Source organism: Notamacropus eugenii, chromosome 4 (assembly GCF_028372415.1).
Source record: "Notamacropus eugenii isolate mMacEug1 chromosome 4, mMacEug1.pri_v2, whole genome shotgun sequence".
Taxonomy (NCBI): domain Eukaryota; kingdom Metazoa; phylum Chordata; class Mammalia; order Diprotodontia; family Macropodidae; genus Notamacropus; species Notamacropus eugenii.
In genome coordinates, this window is record NC_092875.1 from 475,805,320 (window position 1) to 475,826,140 (window position 20,821).

A 20,821-nucleotide genomic window follows, 5' to 3' on the forward strand; every position below is an offset into this window, starting at 1 on the left:
TACATTAGATGCTGGGAACACTAAGATAAAAGTTAGACAGCATCAGCTCTCAAATAGCTTACATTTTAACATTTATTGTATATGTTATATAATATTCTACAGGGGGATCCAACATAAAAGTCCTGACCCTTCACTATCTTTGATTCTTGAAATCTGATAGTGTAGACCCTATTTTAGGTGTGGTTTTCTATCTTTGTCTATGTTTTCTAGATTTAAGATACAAGTAGAATGTGAAAGGTAGATAGCTAACTCAAGGAACAGAGCTCCAACACTGCATTTCCTGCTTGATTACGCTCCCTAGGATTCGCCATCATTTTTCAATTCCTGAATTCCTTCTTTCCCCTCCCTCTTTTTCAATTTTCTTTTGTGTGTTATCTTCCCCTATTAGATTGTAATTTCTTTGAGGACAAGGATTATCTTTCTTTTTCACATGTGTATTCCTAGTACTTAGCACAGTGTCTGGCACATAGTGGGCAAGCAGATTACTTGTATGAGTTTTAATGGAGAGAAGTCCGTAACTCCTGATTATAGTTCCTAGAATCATAGAATTTGGAGTCTTAATCCATCTGTGTCATCTCATTTACTTTTTAGGACTGGAAAACTGTCATTGTAAAAAATATAATACAATATAGATGATGCTAATTTGTGGTTTTCTAAGTCAATGTACTTCCAGAACATTTATATGATGCTTTAAGATTGGTATAGGACTTTATATACATGACATGATGTTGTTTCTGCCTGATGCTTCATGACCTCATTTGGGGTTTTCTTGACAAAGATGCCAGACTGGTTTACCATTTCCTTCACCAGATCATTTTGCAGATGAGGAAACTGAGGTAAACAGGGTTATGTGACTTGCCCAGGATCACACAGGAAATGTGTCTGTGGACAGATTTGAACTCAGGTCTTTCTGAGTCCAGACCCAGAGCTCTATCCACAGAACCACTAACCCTGTGAAGTAGGTAATTACTTATTCCCCCCATTTTGCCTAGGAAGACTGAGGGTCATAAACTTATCTGTGGTTTCATAGCCAATAGGTATCAGAGGCAAGATTTGAACCCAGATCTTCTTTATTCAAATCCATCATTGTATTTTCTCCATCAGTGCTGTCAAATTAGAAAAGAAATTCATCTGGAGGTATATTGACTTAGAAAACCACAACTTAACATTATTTATGTTATACTGTATTTTTCTTTATTTTGTTAAACATTTTCCAATTACTCTTTTTTTTTTTTTTTTTGAGGCAAGGGGGTTAGATAATTTGCCCAGAGTTACACAGCTAGTAAGTGTTTGAGGTCAGAATTGAACTCAGGTCCTTCTGACTCCAGGACAATCCCTTCCCCCAATTATATTATAATCTGGATCAGGCAGCAGTCGCAAGTTTTACTGACACCTCATTACTATGCCCCAGGGCCATTTGCAAGGGAAGTCATATTAATGACAGCAGTCATAAATGTAAAATACCATAGTATTCAAAATAGACTTCAATCCCTTCATTTTAAAGATAAGGAAACTGAGGCCAGAAAGGTAAAGTACCATTACTAGGGTGACAAAGTAAATTTCATTAAATAATGGTAAGCTTACACATACAAAAATATTTACAGCAGCTCTTTTTGTGGTGGCAAAGAACTGGAAACTGAAGGGATGCCCATCCATTGAAGAATGACTGAACAAGTTGTGGGATATGAATGTGATGGAATACTATTGTAGTATAAGAAATGATGACCAGGCAGATTTCAGAAAAACCCGTAAAGACTTCCATGAACTGATGCTGAGTGAAGTCAGCAGAACCATTGTATGATGATCAGCTTTGATAGACTTAGCTCTTCTCAGCAATGCAATGGTCTAAGTTAGAATTTCTAAAACAATTCCAAAAGATTCACGATAGAACATAGCATCCACATCCAGACAAAGAACTACGGGCGCTGAATGCCAATCAAAACTTACTATTTTCTCTTCTTACTGTTTTTCTCTTTCTCAGGGTTCTTCCCTTCTGTTCTGATTCTACTTTCACAATATGACTAATGTGGAAATAAGTTTGATAGGATTGTACATCTATAGCCTATATCAGATTGCTTGCCCTCTTGGCGGGGGGGGGGGGGGGAGGGATGAGGGAGGGAAAAAAAAATTTGGAACTTAAAATCTTATAAAAATGAATGTTGAAAACCATCTTTACATGTAATTGGAAAAAACTAAAACTTAGAAAAAATAAAATTCTATTAAGTACAAGAACCAAAAACCAAAACAAACAAAAACAATTGGTAAGTTTGCAATCTAGCAAGGGTGATAAGTAAGACCTTTCACATACAAAGTTAGTGGGGCACAGTAAGATAAGTGTCAAGGGGAGCTGAACACCACGGGGCTGGATCTTTGATTTGCACAGCCTCGCAGTGATCCTCACCAAGACTGGACAATCTCTTGGAAAGAGGTTCATGCTCCTGGGACAGGCATGGTGTGTTCCAGCCTTCCTCAGCTGAGACCAGCCATTGGTCTAGACTGCTGTTTTCTGCCGGTGCAGGATTAGCATTTGTACACATTGGCTTGCTTCTATGGAAGTGAATTTACCACGATCGCCTTTTGAGGAATGGGAGTTGAGGCAGTGGGGCGCTTTATAAAAACACAGATCCTCATTCTTTGGGGGAAAAAGGCCCTGAGCTTTGTGAATCATGTGAAGTGATGAGTGAGATCTGAAAGATTTCAGCTCTTTCGCCCAGTCAGTTCAGGCACAGACATGCAATCAGGTAGGTCAAACCGTTCTCCATGTCCTACCCAGACGTGTGCTACCAGACCACATGGCCACATGCTCACCTCAGAAACCAACACACACCAACAATCAGGGCTTACTGTTTAGTTGGTTGTCTGAACTTAAAATGATAGAGAAAGTGCGAATAATTCAGATTCAACAAAAGCGTATTGTGAGTGTTCTGGTTTTTAAATTTTCCTTCCAGGTTGTTAAACTTTTACCAACACAGTCCTAGTACTATCAGGGAAGGAAACATATCCACACACTCTAAAGCACTTCTCGTTTGTACTGCCTGCATGGAATGCTTTGGATGGGAGCCCTAGAACCCCAGTCCCCAGATCTCTGTCCTGTATGAAATCATAGATTTCGATGTAAAAGGAGTCTTAGAGATCATCTGGTCTGACAGATGAGAAAACTGAGGCCAGGAAAAATGGAGGGCTTTGTTCAACGTCACACAGACAGTGAGTGGGAAAATCAGCATTTGAACTCATGTCCTCAGACAATGCTCTTTCCATTATACTACGATGCCTTTCAGTCGATAATACCCGAAATTCCACCTTGAGAGATTGATCACGTTAAGGTGACAAATTAACCTTCATGGGAGTGCACACTCTGCTGGAATGGATGTGGAATCAAGTCTGTAGCAGTCACAGTGTGAAACAGTTCAACAGAGCAGACAGTACTGTAACTGGGGTCAGAGGACCTGAGTTGGACTTTGGACTTTACGAACTGATTTAACCTCTCTGAACCTCAGTTTCTTTGTTTGTTAGCCCTCCCTCATTCAAATCAAAGTTAACTGCAAGTCATCATGTCATCCTTTCCCTGCTGTCATGATCCTCGTTGAAAATGAAGGACAAGCACACAACCTTATTTGCTAAATGGGGATGATAATATTTATCACAGGTTGTTGTGGAGTTTAAATATGGCACTATAGGTGAACACATGCTATTTACCAAATAAATATGTGCTATCATGATCAGTATACATACTGACTTAGCATTAACCAGTTTATCTGATTCTGTCTTGCTGGATAATTGGTTGTATTGTAGAGAGTAGCAGAGGTAAACGTGATAAGATAGGAAGGATGGTGGGAAGGTCAGAGGACACCAAAGACAAATTTGAATTCCTATTAAGTTCGTGGTCCTATGTGGTATCTAAAAGTGCTGCCCTTGGGGCACCCCCTCCCAGCATAAGGCCTGTATCGAAGCTCATTGTGTTCAAGATATGTAGTTTTTCATCTGCTGAAAATCCTAACTCATGACCTCACGCTAATGTGTTTACCTTGATTAGTCAGAGGGCACAAGTAGTTTAAATCAGAGTCATTTCATGAAATAATTTAGAAAGTAGGAACAGAATATTCCCCCACAAGCCATGATATATTCTCCACTTCAGTCTATCCCCCATTTGGCTGGCAATTGATGCTACTTAAGCTCAGCTCTGACCACCTCACTCCTTATTCAATATACCCCAGAGGCATCCTATTACTGGGAGGATCAAAGAGAGAATCTTCTGTTTGTCATGGGAAGTCTTTCATAACCTGATCCTTCCTTACCTTTTTAATCTTATACCTTCAGTGAAAGGGTAAAGAGTTACAATAGGCAGCTAGTTGGCTCAGGGGTTAGAGGACCAAGCCTGAAGTCATGAATTCCTGAGTTCAAATCTAGCCTCAGACACTTATTAGATGTATGATCCTTGGCAAGTCATTTAACTCTGTTTGCCTCAGTTTCCTCATATGTCAAATGAGGTGGAGAAGGAAATGACAAGCCTCTCCAGTAGAAGACCCCAAAAGAGGTCATGAAGAGTTAGACATGACTGAAAATGACTAAATAACGAAGAGGTACAGCATCAATTCTGCTACAGGGAATGATTTTTTCTGTTCTTTAAAAAAAAACACTGCTTTATTTTCCCAAACCAGTTAAGAATGCTTGACTACTGATGGCCATTCCTGAGTGGTTTCCAGTGCCATTAATTGGGACAACTCCTTCCCTGAAGCATAGACTCAATGCAATGCAGTATTGAAACATATAATAGAAACCATGCAAATAAGCATTGCTTTGTCTATTAGAGTCCCAGAATTATAATCTTAAAAGTAATATTCAGCTTTCCCCATGCCTCCCCCAACCTCCACTTCCCAAATGGATGGTTGGTTATCCTATTTTTAGAGGTTTTCTGAGATGGGGATTCCAAACCTCTCTGTTAACCATGATCTGGATGACTCAAGGCTACAAATGTTAAACATTTCAGACTTAGAAATGCTGACTTAGGAACAGAGGTTTGGAAAAGAAAGTGACCCTAGTGGTGATTTAGTTTAATTCTCTCATTTTATAGAAGATGAAATTGAGGGCTGGAGAGGAGAAGAGCCTTGCCCAAGGTCATGGTTAATTGGAGAATTCGGATTGCACATCCAGGACTTTTCCCACGGAGCTACACTGCTTTTCTCCCTTTCCATGGTTCTCCTCAAACCTACTGACCCTACCAACTTGGTCTAGAGAAAAGGAAAAACTTTAAAAATTTGTCTTCCTTCACATACACATCATAACCTTGAAAGAACCCTTCGATATCATCTCTTGCTGCTCTAACCATCCTCCTTTCCTCACCCCACCCCTTCTCATTTAAAAGTGAGGAAGCTGAATCTCAAAAGAGAGAATTTGCCTCGAGTCACTCAAGCACTAAGTAGTAGAACCAGGATTTGAGTCCAGGGCCAATTCCACTAAGATTTTTTTCCACTAACAGGGTGTCCCCAAAGTCTTAGTGCAGATGTTAAAGTTTAAGTTTAAAAACATTAGATATTAAAGCTTTAAATTGCACTAAGATTTTGGAGACACCATGTGTATTTTTCATCTTAAAGATGAGAGAGAGAGAAAGGGAGAGATAGAGATAGATAGATAGATAGATAGAGAGAGAGAGAGAGAGAGAGGTATCTTCTACCCTGGAGAGGGAATTTTCATATTTACAGCTCAGAAAAGGTAAATTACAAGTAGGGAGGAACTAATCAAACCTATTGTTCATTTGAATGGTGTATGTAGAAAGTCTTATCATTTTGATACCTTTGAACTGAGACAGGATTATTTGTCTAGGGAAGGTAACATTACACAGTAAACAATGTAAGAATTGGCTTTAGGAATCTAGTCTTTCTTTCATCCAGTCCATTGAATAAATGTTTTTATCGTCATGGAATGATAGTTAGAGTGACCTCTGAGATCTCTGGATGACCGGATAACAAATGGAAGGGGCTTTAATGATCATTTAATCCAATGGTTCTCTGAGTTTTTGGTCTCAAGTTTCCTTTACTTTCTTAAAAATGACTAAGGCTCGTCCCAAGAAGCTTTTGTTTGCATGGGCTATAACTATAGATATTTGACATTTTAGACATTAGAACACCTCAGTATTATCATGAAAATAGTTTTGACCTTCAGGACCCCTTGAAAGTGTCTTGGAGATCCCCAGGGGTCTCTCGACTACACTTTGAGAATGAATGATCTAATCCAATTACCTCATTTCCAGATGAAATCGATCAGGCCCACAGAGGTTGTCTCTATCCACAGCTCTTTTTTCAATTCCAGAGGCTGGTTTCTCTGCCTGTGGTCTTCACATACTTAAGAACCGTTCAAAGTTTGAGAATGCTAGCCATCTAGCAAATGTTCTGAAGTGAAATTTTCTTTCTCTATGCAGTTTCTGATTTAGGCCTCGTGTTTAAGGCAAAGTTAAATCAAGAATATATAAAGTGGCTCTCCCCCCCCCCACCCCCCACTCCCTTGTCCCTTCCCTTTCACTCATTATTGATGTTCTATGCCCAGAGTCAACATGATAAGCCAAATTTCTCTGGTGGAGCCTGGAGTTGGAGGTGATCAGGACATTCCTCTAGTAAAGATATCTTGGGCCCACATCCTATTTCTTAGGTCCACTCTGGATCAAACCTGTATTCCCTAGGCTTGTCCTAGAATTAAACAAATTTTGGATTTTTCCCATCCTGCATGTTCCACTCACTCCCTTTGTAATGTTGGGCAAATAATTTCCCCATCGTGAGTCTCAGTTTCCTCATCTGTGGACTAGATGACCCCTAGGATCCTTTCTAGGGATAAAAACATGTGAAGCTGTGATATGCTTCTGCAGCTCTATGGCTGAAGACTCATGGACGCCAACGCAGCCTGGGAAAATGTTGAAAATCTATGGGAAGTACTAGCGCAGGGTGATTCCCAGGACATTTGAGGTTTGCAGTAGATCTGCGCCTAGGCTTCAGATTCTTATGCTTTGCCAATTCAAACCTCCAGAGCATTTTGTCTAGCATTTTTCCCAATCAAATTACTTCTTAGAAAGTCTAGTCCATCAAATGCTGCCTCATTGACACTTACTTAGTGAAAAACCTCTCTCTCTCTTTTTCTCTCTCCCTCCCCCTCTCTCCCCCTCCCTCCCTCTCTCTCTCTCTCTCTCTCTCTCTCTCTCTCTCTCTCTCTCTCCACTCCCCCCCCCCCCCCCCCCGAACAATTTAATGCTTGAGAGCTTCAGGGGCCTTTTACAAAAGCTTTTAGGATTCTCAGAGGAGGGAACATTTTGCTGAGAGTAAATGAAGTCAAATACGTCGTCCACAGATTAACTTTGGTTCCAGATTTTGACTCAAAACGAGTTCTTTGCATTGCAAGGTCAATTTTTCTGTGCCTTGTTCTATCATCTCTCCTCTGGACAGTCTGCCTTTTTTTTTCTTTCCTCACTTTATTGTATTTTAAGTCTGATATACACCAAATAAAATGGACATTTCCATGTACATGGAACAAGAGGAGAAAAAAAGAATTTATGCAACACTGCAGGACTCTTATTACATACAGCTTACTTTTCTTTTTAGGTAGATAATAAATTTAAACTGTAACTTTTAAACTTGTCTCACTTGTCTGTGCTTCTTTCTGGCTTTTCGTTTCCTTCTCTGATTTTTTTTTTTTTTTGGCTAAGGGAGGGAGAGAAACAAGATACCTTAGTGGTGTTTTTAAAACTTTTCTTTTGCTTTTTAAAAAATATTTGTTATCCTATTAGGAAAAAAAAGAAGAAAACCCTTGCAACAAATATGCACATTCAAGCAAAACAAATTCCTATAAAGATAATCTGCTTTCTTACAAATGGATGTAATAGAGGTATGTTTGCATATATGTTTCACAATGAAACTTCCTTAAGTGGACCACAGCTCCATGATCCCTACAAAGAAATGGGATGAAGAAGGGTTTCTTGGACATTCTAAAGCAATATACTATTAATTTTTTAAAAATAGATTTGTACCACTGACTTAATTATGATCACCAACTCTTACAAACCCATGTTCAAATCATGTCCCATGATTCCATTAAGCAACTGGTCTATAAATTTGTAGGCTCATAGAGTCATAGGTCTACAGATGAAAGGAATCACTCCACTCATTTTACTGATGAGGAAAGTGAGTCCCAGGAGTAGTGTGTCTTACATAGGGACTTATGGGTAGTACGTGTTCCAGTTCTTAACTGGGATTTGAACCCAGGCCTTTTGATTCCAAAACCCAGGTAGTCTTGCAGAGTTCCCTGATAAATCAAATATGTCACTTAGCTATTGTGTGTTATGTGTGTGTATTTGAACCTAGTCCTTCCTGACTCTGAGGTTTGTTCTCTATGCACTATACCAGGTGTCTCTAGTCAAATATGTATTGATTGCTGTGGACTATGCAGCTAATTAAAAAGTTAATTGCAATAATAAGATCTCTATTCAGCCAAAGTGGCCTATCAATTCCTCACACACAGCGCTCCATCTTCTTTTTCTCAATTCCTTTCCTCTGTCTATCCTCTATCCCTGGAGTTCTCTCCTTTCACTCTACCTCAATGAATCCCTCTCTTCCTTCAAAATGTAGCAAAAACACCATCTTCTACATGGAGACGGACTCATTTCCCCAACTGCTACTGCACTCTCCTGAATTGCCTTGCATTTACTTGTATATTGCATGTATTTTGTGTATACTTATTTTGTACACACACACACACACACACACACACACACACACACACACACACACACACACATTCTGTAGGTGCTTAGGTATGTACTTTGTGTCTCCCCAATAGACTAGAAGCTCCCTAAGAGTAGAGATTGTTTTATTCTTTGTATTTGTTTCCTAAGTGCCCAGTACTTAGTCTGCACACAATGTCTAATACACAGTAGATACTTAATAAGTGATTGTCTTTTTTACATTTTATTTTTTCTTATTTTAACATTTATTAAAATGTTTTTGAGTCCCCAATTCTCATTTTCTCCTTCCTTCTACTTCCTTTCCCAGCCATTGAAAAGGCAAGCTATATGATATCTATTGTTATGCATGTGACGTCATGCAAAACATTTCTATAGTAGCCAAGTGGCAAAAAAAACCCAAAATAAAACAAAAAAAACCCCAAGAAAAATAATGTGAAAAATATGCTTCAGCCTACCCTCAGTCTGTCAGTTCTCTCTCTGGAAGTGGACAACACTTTTTTAAAAATCATGAATCCTTTGGTATTGTCCTGGGTAACTGTATCACTCAGAAGAGCTAACTGTTTCACAGTTGATCATTGTGCAACATTGTTGCTGCTGTGTGCAACAACCTTCTGGTTCTGCTCACTTCAGTTTCCATCAGTTCATAGAAGTCTTCCTAAGTCGTGACTTTTTAAAAATTGATTTGCAATGATGGCGATATAGATAATTAAGGCATTCATCTGCTTTTATGCCTCCTGGATTATATACTCTATTAATGGAGGGAGGAAGGTAGGTCCTTGCAAGCTATCTTTCTTCTCATTGTTATCATTTTCCCTCTTTTATTCATTCATTCATTTATGTCATTTTTCAACATTCACTTTGATAAGATTTTGAGTTCCAAATATTTCCTCCCTCCCTCTCTTCCCCTCTCCCCAAGACAGTAAGCAATCTGATATAGGCTAGATGTGTGCAATTGTATTAAACATATTTCCACATTAGTCATTGTGAAAGAAGAATCAGCACAAAAGGGAAAAACCATGAGAAAGGGAAAAAAAGTGAAAATAGTGTTCTTTGATCTTCATTCAGACTCCATAATTCTTTCTCTGGATGTGAATAGCATTTTCCATCATGAATCTTTTGGAATTGTCTTAGAAATTCTAACTTAGGTCATTGTACTGCTGAGAAGAGCTGAGAAGATCAACGCTGATCATCATACAATATTGCTATTACTGTGTACAATGTTCTCCTGGTTCTGCTCATTTCACTCAGTATCAGTTCATTTAAGTCCTTTGGGAGTACCTGTCTTTCAATGTTGTCCTGAATATTTAGCTTCATTTAAGGCATGAAACCCAGCTGACCTCCAGGAACTTACCAGAATCCAGAGAGTGGATTCATGTATAATATGCTTCAATGTGCTCTCAGAGTCTGTCACTTCTCACATGTATAATAATAGCTGCCTCCCTCTAATTGTTTTTTTTAGGTGGTGACCATGGAATACTTGTTAAAGCATTTTCCCCCTTGCGGTAGACATAATGACTTGGTGGAATTAATCATGGTCTAAGCTGGGGACCCCCTGAGTCTTTGGTGTTCCTATCATTGCCACATCTCTGCCCTGTCCATCTCCCAATACCCCTTCATGCTCAGTAAAAAAAACCCAAAAAAACAAAACCTCCCTTTCCATTTTAAAAAATTCATTTGTTTATTTACTTTTAGTTTTCAACATTTACTTCCATAAAATTTTGAATTTTAAATTGTCTCCCCCTTCTCCTCCCCCCTCCCTGAGATGGCTTTCTATATACATTCATATTAAACATATTTTCACATTAGTCATGATGTAAAGAAGAATTAGAACAATGGGAGGAGCCACAAGAAAGAAGAAAGAAAACAACAAAAGAAAACGAGAACAAACTGTATGTTTCCATCTTCATTCTGACTCCAGAGTTCTTCCTCTGGATGTGGCAGCATTTTCCATCATGAGTCTTTTGGAGTTGTCTTAGATCCTTGCATTGCAGAGAATAGCGAAGTCTATCAAAGTCAGTCATTGTGAAAAGTGACTGTTACTGTGTACAACGTTCTCCTGGTTCTGCTCATTTCATTCAGTATTAGTTCATACAAGTCTTTCCAGGTTTTTCTGAAGTTGGCTTGCTCATCATTTCTTATAGCACAGTAATATTCCATTACATTCATACACCACAACTTGTTCATTCCACAACTGAGGGATATTCTTTCAGTTTCCAATTATTTGCCACCATAAAAAGAGCTGCTATAAATATTTTTGTATGTGTGGGTTCCTTTTCCCATTTTTATGATCTCTTTGGGATACAGACCTAGAAGTGATATTTCTGGGTCAAAGGGTATACATAGGAAAACTCCCTTTCTTGATCCTACACCTTTGCTTGGACAGTCTCCTTGACTTCACCCACCTTCCTTCTTTCACTGTATCACACGCATTCCACCTTTCTAGGAACAACTGCAAGCCCACTTCTTTTTTTGGTATAGATGTGACCTTCCTTTTTTGTCATTAACCTCTTTGGGATATATGCCTAGCAGTGGGATCTCTGAGTCAAAAGGTGTAGACATTTTAGTAATTTTCTAACATATTATCTCTTAACACTTCCATCCCTCATTATATCTTTCTGTTGCTATATATGTACTCTGCATATATTAAACTTGCCTTCTTGTAGTTCCACTTTAGATAATAAGTTCCTTAATGATCAGGGGCCTGGACTAGCTACTTTAGGTAAGTCTCCATAGCTCTAGGGCTCTGTTATTCTTTAATTCATTAAACAAGACTCCTCATAGATCAAATGAGCATCTGCCTATGCTATGTGACTCCAGGGCTTGTCCAGAAGTATTTAAAATTCCTATAAACTTCCCACCTGTGGGTTAAAGCTTTGAAGGACCTTGTTAGAGAGTGGCTACCTTATCTGTGAAGGATAAATCACTAAGCTGCTATCTCTTGAGTAGTACTGGTTGATTAGATTAGCTATCTAGACAATAGTTAGGTACATAACTCAGATAAGTTTCGAGGTGTTGATGTAGGGTTTGAGGGTTGAATAGAGGAGAACTCTATAACAGGAAGCAGGCCTGAGAGGAATGCAGCAGGACATTGGTCATCCAGGGAGCAGAATGAAGACACGACAATTTGAGGGAAGGTGCAGCACAAAAATGTAAGGACAGATGGAATGGAAAATAAACTTTGCCTAGCTTCACAGCTTTGACTAGGGATGACCCTGTTAAGAAACTCTGGTTTATGAAGACATGTAAAAATGGTGGTAATTTATAGACAAGCTATTTGGAGTAGGGCTTCAAAACTTGACTTTGAGTCAGGAAGACCTGAGTTTGAATCCTACCTTACTAGCTGTGTGACCCTTAATAAGTTGCAACTGTATTTACCCTCAGTTTCTGTACCTGTGCAATAGGGATAAAAATGTCTGTAGTACTGACCTCATAATACTGTTTTGAGGTAATCTATATAAAGTATCTTGCAACCTTTAATATGCTATACAAATGTCAAAGATGTGTTTGTTTTTGGGGGGATGAAGAAAATTTCAGATATATGATTTTATTAGGATGGAGGCATCCCTGTATGAAAATCACTCTCATCAATAATGATCATTAACTGATTTATAATTTATAGCCTAAGTTGCCTGGGGTGGGGGAAGGATGAAGCTAAGTCATTCATTCAGTAAACATTTATCAAGTATCTATTCATCAGGATGACTGGAGATGACCTAGCATGCACAGGTAGACCTTGGCCCCTTTAGGCCAAGGTCTATGCATGTACTCACTTAGGGTGAGGTCCCATTCATTGTCCCATTCATTGAATAGGATTGTTTAAGAGGTAGCCAGGGCATGGCCCCTTTAATGAGGCCAAGAAAAAGAAAGACATCAGGCTGGGAGGGAAACAGCAACAGTTACTATTGATAATCACTCTAAAGCCAGGAGGGTCCAGGTTTTGGGAGAGGAGAGGAGAGAAACTAGCCAGTAAAACCCAGTCAACAGGGCATCTTTTAGCCATCCAAATTTACCTTCCCTTGGAGAGGAGAAGAAAAGGGAGAGGGAGGCAGACAAGAGAGGAGGAGCTGAGTTACCCAGCTAGCTGGGTCCCTATTCAGCCAGCTGTGTCTGCTCACAGGATTGTATTCATCCTTCACCGCAGAAGAAGACTATGCCATCAGAGAAGTGATGATATGACTTGCACTTGACTTTGTTTTGAGTGAGGGAGGGCTGTGTAGGTCACCAACCTCACTTCTACTCCAGAGCCATCTGAATCCAGTGACCAGATCCTGGTTACTTCTTAAACAGGCCTCTTCAGTGAATGGGCCTTGCCTCACCCTAAGTGAGTACTTGCAAAGACCTTGGCCTAATAGGGCCAAGGTCTCCTAGTGCATCCTGGGCCATCTCTAGTCACCCTGATGAATATCTGGTCACTGGATCCAGATGACTCTGGAGGAGAAGTGAGGCTGGTGACCTGCACAGCCCTCCCTCACTCATAACAAAGTCAAGTGCAAGTCATGTCGTTATTTCTCTGATGGCATGGTCTTTGGCAATGAAGGACAAACACGCAATTAAGTGTCTACTATGTGCCCTAAGCAATGAGAATACAAAAAGAGGCATAAGACAGTCCTTGCTCAAGGAGCTTAAACTCTAATGGGGGAGACAACAGGCCAAATAATATATACAAAGCAAGTTATATGCAGGATAAACATGAAATAGTTAAGAGAAAAGACACTGGAATTAAGAACAGGTGGGAATACTTCCTGGAAGAGATGGGATTTTAGTTGAGGTCTAAAGAAAGTCAGGGAGGTCAGCATCACAGACTGGATTGAAACTTGTAGTCTTCTTGACTCTGAAGGCGAGCCTCTACTGATTATATCACTACTTCGTTATTATTAAAACCATTATTTACATTCTAATGTTACACTATCATTATGTTATCTACTATTACACGGGTGTTATACATGTATGTCATAGACAGTGTGAGTCATCTTTCCTAGGGAATCCTTTATAACATCTTCACCAGACAAAGAATGGATTTCCAACTCATTACAGCTACTAAGTCAGTTATTTTGAACATTTCATGACATCACCGGAAAGTAAAATACAGGGTGGCAGCTTCAGAGCTTCATGAATGGTAATTGATCATTCCAGTCCCCTGGAATGTTTTGTAGCCTCCAGCCACTGAACATGACTCTAGGTTAAAACAAATTCAGGGTTGCTTCGTCTTAAAGGCTTTCATGGCATGAATATAGCGTTCCTCACATGGCTCAAAAGTGCCACACAATAAATGTCCAGGCTATAAATTTTGCTGGGCTTCCCAGCTGAATGGATGCCTTGAGTGGAGACAGACTGGCTGGAGCTAAAGTCGTTAGGGCTTTGATTTACCTCTTCTGTATTATTCAACCCTATGGAGAGTTTTGAGCAGTGATATCAAGGCATGATGATTGGCTACAGTTTATAGATGGAGAAAAAAAGGAGCAGCATTTAACCTCATCAGGAGCATGAGATCTTGTAACATTATTAGCGCTGATGAAGTCATGGGGATATTCTTGAGACAAGGAACTGAGAAATTCACAAATACACATGTTGATGGAATGCTCCTCCCCCTAATCCCTAATTTACTTTAGTGGCTGGGGATTTCTGCAAGCATCCTCAATGAGAACATATTACCTGAGAAAATGTCATCTGCATCACACCTTAGGGCAATATGTAAAGTGAATTTAACATAGAAATGTTTGATTTGAATACCCCAGATGTAGGGCACCCCACCTGGGGGTTTTTCCTGGTGCTAAAAAAACCTTAAGTGGAGCCTTGCCTGAGAAAAAGCACCAGTGGAGCCTTTTTTTTCTCTCTTTTAATCAGCTACAGATCAGGCTGAGTTTAATTGGATGCTGCTGCTTGTTTTAAAGGTAGCTGAGTTGGCCATGGAGGGTGAGCAATTCCGCTCCCTGCCTTGTCTATTTGAAACTAAAGAGTCTATCATTCTAATCATTCTGAGTCCGCAGCTCTTTGGTTAAAAAAATACACACACATACATACAGAATTCTTTCTCCTCGTTTTTCATTGGTTTGCATTTAGTATGTTTTTGTTTACTTTGATGTTGGTAAATCTTTCTTAATGCTGTAATTATAGGAGGAAGGCAGAATATGTTTTGCCTAAACATCTGTGAGAAAAATGCACTGTTTGATTTGTTTCTTTTTTAATTTGCAGTTAGGAAGAGGTTGATTAATCCCCTGTTAGAATCATATGTTCCGTTTTATGTTACACCCATTTGAAAGGCTGCTGTGATAAATCCTTCTAAGGACTTAAGTGAAGTTTGTGGAGAGACAATGACTGCACGGCCATGTATCCCTATTGAAAAACATCATTTATCCCCCAAGCTAGTGAGGAATTTTCCAAATGGTGTCCAATTACACACATACATTTTGACCAAATTTTGAACTTGCCATTATGAACAGAGTTTCTATTTAATGGTCCATGTCATGGGTCCTCTGTCATCTTGGCTTATGGTGCCACGTTGAGTCAGAATTTAGATATTCATAAAAAACTAATATTAGTTAGCTTAATAATACCAAGTCCTATTATACCATAGCTAGAAATATTTTTGTTCAGTCAGTCTTGTAGAGGGAAATTTCCAAAGGAAAAGAGTGTGTGTGCATATGTGTTTGTGTGTACTTGTATTAGAGGGCACTCAAATAGACCCCTCTCAGCCTCTCCTTTACCCTTCTTGTCTCCATAACAACTGTGCAATTGGATAGCAGTGATCTGAGCTAGTGAACCAGAGAGGTTTCCCAGAATCCTTCAGAGATAGTTCTTCACAAGTTATCTTTGTCTTGTACCTGTGTGTGTTGACTTGTCACTCCCGAATTCAAATTGCTTAGTCTTTCAATAGAGGTCCTAAATTTAAACATCTTCTTAGCATTGATTCAAAACTCCACCCTTGCATAATACATTTCTGATGACTGGTTTCTGGTCAGGAGAATAAAATAAAGTGAAAATGTTACATGAAGGCAGAAAAGAACAAGCCATAGGAACACTAGAGGATTAAGGAGGAGAAGCAAAGCAAGAATGGCTGGGTTCATTGCATTTATCCATCCTCTTGAGGACAGAAGGAATGGCAAGCTGGCAGCCAAACATAAATCCGACTGGAAGCTGCTGATATCTCCCCTTGGTATTGGGGGCCATGATGTGCCTTCATTTTGGAGTATTTTCATGGATTCTAGGACCACAATTACTTTAAGTTCCCAGGCTCCCCAAACCTGCATGCAGCAATGTTATAACCTAAAAATAACCTGTTGATCAAAGAGTTGTACTGATTGGACTCCACGTGGAATGCCATAGAAGTCCTGATTTTAATGAATAATAATGACTGACCTTTTTATAACTACTCTATGGCTTATTAAGTATCACATATACTTTGAAATCTTACAACGCAGAGTACTCTAGGTATTATTATTCCCATTTCACAGATGAGACAATCATAGTTCAGAGTTGACTGTAAAGTGACTTGTCCTTGGTCCTAGTAAGAGATATAAAAGGTGTCTGAATTAAGGTGTGCCTCTCTCTAAGTCCATCACATTATCTGATATACCAATAAAGCATATCTAAAGCTTCCTTGCATTTTCCTTTTGTTTAAAACCCAAATGATACAGTTTAAATGCAAAAAAGAAAAGAAAAAAGAAAGAAACCAGTGGACTGGGGTGGGGGGTCTTGCTTTTTTCCCCTTTCTTTACACTAAAAGTGGCATCATTGTGAAAAACCAAGTTTTGAGCTTCCTATGAAACCAGTCAGTGACAGAGAAGAGAAAGAGGAGAGAAGGAGTGAAAGCAGGGAGGGAGGGAGGGGGAGAGAGACAGGGAGGAGATAAGGGAGAGAGAGTAACAGAAATTTATTTCTCCCTTTAAACTCTACGGAGTGGGCAGCTCAAATGAGATGCTTTTGTTTTTTTTTTCAAGTATTTAGCACAGTTTCTAGAACATAGCAGGTACCGTCTAAGCTTATTCACTCCCCTCCCTCTTCCTGGCCCAGTGATCAGTCCTCTTTGATACATTTCTGTCCTCCTGCTGCTGTCTCCAGACCAAGAGATTGTCATTTCATCCCCAAATCCATCAGCACTAAACACGCGCATTCTCTAGAAGGGACCAAGAGAGCTTGGTTCAGCTCCATGCATACTCCATAGGATGTGCTCTAGCCAAACAAATCAGATTAGAGCCACTGTATATTGAGTTTGGCAAAGAGCAGTTGAAGTTTTGTTTACATAAAACCTGAGTGGGGTAAATTACTTACTCCAAAGACTTTTTATCCCCTTAAAATTCTATGCCCACAATAAATGGTTAGTGAATATTACCTACAAACATTCCCTAATCTCTGCCACCCCTTAAAAAACCCCAAATCTTCCTAGCTGTCGCTTTCTTACTGACCAACATCTTCTATCTCCATTCCCTTTCAGTTCAGCTTCGTCAAGCAGCTGACTGTCCTTTGGACCCCCACATCCTTTCTTAGTTCTTCCTAAACCCTATGCAATCTGATATCTCTCAGGTGAAACTATTCTTTTCAAAGTTACCAATGAACTTTTAATTGGCTAATCTAACGGACTCTTTTCTTCATTTCTCTTCCTTCCTTTTCTCTAATGACCGACTTTTCCTCTTCTCTGAGTTTCCATGAAACATCTCTCTCCTTGCTTTCCCCTTCTCTGACTTCTCAGCCCCTTCTGCTTATTAATCATTCATGTCGAGCCTCCTCATTGTGTTCATTCCATCTCCGTGCTGGGCCCTTTTCCCTTTCTCTCCACTTTTGTTTGGTGGACTGCAAGAGCAGTCCTTTGTGAATTCAATTCTTACCTCTAGGCGCTCAGTCCTTATTTCCCCACCCCCAAAGTCCTCCTTAGAAGTAAATGAAAATGTTAAAAATCAGGAGGCAATGTAGGGAAGGAGCTGTTAGAAACAGACGGCTTATTTGGTGGAAATTTTTAAAAGTGATGACTCATAGGAAAAAAGCAAAGACGGACCCTCTAAATGTAGTGTTACAAGAATATAGTTGCCTGCCTGGGTGGGTAGAAGTATGGATACAGTAACCATCGACTATCCCTTCTAGTGCTCTCTATTATATACTAGGAATACAAGATTCCACCAGAGTGATGTGGCAAGGTTTTTCCAAACCTTTGGCATCCATTGTTCTAATATATTGGGTGATAAAATCAGTACCCACAAAGACTGTAATAGTCTGAGATGATGGGCTGAAGCTAAAAAGCTGAACTTCAAGAGGGATAAATGTAAAATTCTGGACTTGTATTTGAGAGAAATTAACTGTATAGTAATAAGAATGCTAATATTGTTCAATTTTTTCAGTTGTGCCCAACTCTTTGCAGACATTTGATGTTTTCTTGGCCAAGATACTGGTGTGGTTTGTCCTTTCCTTCTCTAGCTCATTTGACAGGTGAGGAAACCAAGGCAAACAGGATCAAGTGCCATGTCCAGGCTCAGCTAGTAAGTATCTGAGGCTAGATTTGAACTCAGGAAGATGAGTTCCTGACTTCAGACCCAGCACTCTATCCACTATGCTACCTTGCTGCTTGGATTTAAAATAATATTAATAGCTAGCACTTATGTCATACTTCAAAATTGATGATGATACACTTTACAGATCCTTATTATTTCATTTGGACCTAACCACAGCCCTGAGAGGTGGCTACTGTCATTATCTCTATTTTACAGATAAGAAAGCTTAGGCAGACAGGGAGGTTAAATGATGTGCTTAGCATCACACAGCTAGTAAGTGTCTGAATCTGGATTTGAACTCAGGATTTCCTGACTCCAAGACCAGATCTCGATCCACTATGTTAATTGGTTGCCTAATTATACTTAGTGTGGGGTTGGGGGACATAAAGCTAGAAAGCAGCTTCTGATAAGGTCCATGGGCTTTTGTGGACTCTTAGAGGAAGCATGGTATAGAGTGTAGAGCTTTGGCCTTGGTGTTTCAGTGTGACCTTCCTCATCTGTGAAATGGGTGCAATGGACTCCAAGGTCCCCTTTAACTTTAAATCCTACAATCCTATGACTGCCAGATGAAAGAGAATCACTAACATGATGGGGGAACACAAAGATGCCATCTTAGGCTGCATTCATTGAAGCATAATGTCTACTGTAGTCTGTCTTTGGCTAGGTCACATCTAGTGACATGCTTTGGGCCACATCTCAGAAGGAACAACCTAGAGTGAATCCAGAAATGGTGACTAGGATGGTTAATGGTGAACAGGCTTGAATGCATACCACAGAGTGATCGGCTGAATGCACTAGGGTTATTTAGACTGGAGAAAAGAAGACTTGGCCAGTTGACCATAAAGCATTGTAATGTAGAGGACCAAGACATGGATGAGGGACAAAGAGCAAGAGGGACTAGGTTTCCTCTGCTTGGCCCCAGGTGAGAGTCAAAACCAAGGAATAGAAGCTATAAGAATACTCCTAATTATTAGAACCTAGATTCAGAGCAAGAGGAGACCTTGGAGATAATGGCATTCAGTGACCTCATTTCAGAGAGAAGGAAACTAAAGCTGGAGATGTGATTTGGCTAGAGTAGCACAGGGAATGAATAGCAGGGATGGGGTTTGAACCAGGTCCTCTCCCTCCAAAACCACTTGACTCTTTCTTGCCACTCTGAATCTTCTTTGAATGACAATGGGCTGTCTTTGGAGGTGGTTAGTGTGTAGTCAAAGCAAGGTCCTAGAAGGGATTCCCATTTCAGAGAGGTACTTTGATAAGAACAGGGCTTCTTAACCTCTTCTTTTGGTCATGGACTCCCTCTTGGCAGTCTAGTGAGGCCTTTGGATGGACCCCTTCTCAGGATCATGGTTTCAAATGAATAAAATCAAACACATAGAATTTCAAAGGAAACCAAGGATATCAAAAAAGAATTAGCAAAAAAAAAATGTTTTTCCTTAGTTAAGAAGCCTTGATGAATGCTGAAGTCCCTTCTTACCTTAAACTTCTGTGATTCTAATGAACTGCTCTTGCTTTAAAACATTATGGTGAGAATAAGGAGCATTTAAATTTTCTCCTGTGGGAATGATTCATATAAAGTCTGGTGTTAGAATCTTCCTTGTTGATGAGCTGGGGAGAGAGTGAAGGAAGGAATAAGGATTAAAGGGCAGATATCTTAGAGAGAGAATGCAAGGACTAGATTTCCTTAGAGTCAAAGTGATCATTCTCTCTGGCCCTCTTCCTCCCAACTGCCTTCAGTTCTAGAATTTAAACTTCTGGATGCCTTGCTTTTTTATCTCTAGATCCAAGGAGTGTGACTGACTTAGCCCTGTGTGGGATATAGGAGAATTCCCTGCAATCTCCTTTATACACCTTCACACCTTGTGATTATATTCTGGGGTCTTCTGTGACTAAATCAGCTGAGATGAGATAGGAGACTTTCTCTTACATGCATATGTTGAAACTAAAGCCTAGAGAGGTTGAACCTTTAAGTGGGGAAAAAAAAAAGCAGAGAGTGGGGTAGACAGAAGGGTCTATTCAGTCCATTTATTGTCCTTTGGGAAGAGGCAGTGCTGTCAGCCTTTAGACACATAGTCAAAGTCCTTGAACGCTTCTTGCACAGTGAAGGAGAGGGGACAGGCCTCCTGGGGAGGTGTCAGAGCTGGGGTCTTTCTGGTGAACTCCTCATGTCATGGTCCTCTTCAGAAATGAAAGACAAATGACGATAATATCCAAGTCACTGATGTCTGCCGTTGATCATAGGAATGGGCAGGCAGGCAAATAATGCATCCCCCCCAGCCTAGGGTCCAGAAAAATGGATGCTGCGTCACATCCTCAGAGTCCTGGGGCTCAGCCATCTCTCTGGGTTCTTTCCAAGTAGCCTGCACATGATGACAATGGCTTTTGTCAAGATGAGGTAACTGAGGCAAGCAGGATAAAGTGCCTTGCCCAGGATCACACAACTAGTAAGTGTCTGAGACTGGATTTGAACTCATGCAGGTGAGTTCAGACCTTGCACTCTTCCTTATCGGACAGAAGGCCCACAGAAAGCTCACCTTGCATTGAACAAGTCTGGCTGATTCTCAGCATAATCACTGTTCAAAACAACCTTCAAAAGGGACTCTACTGCCTTTTGCTTGAG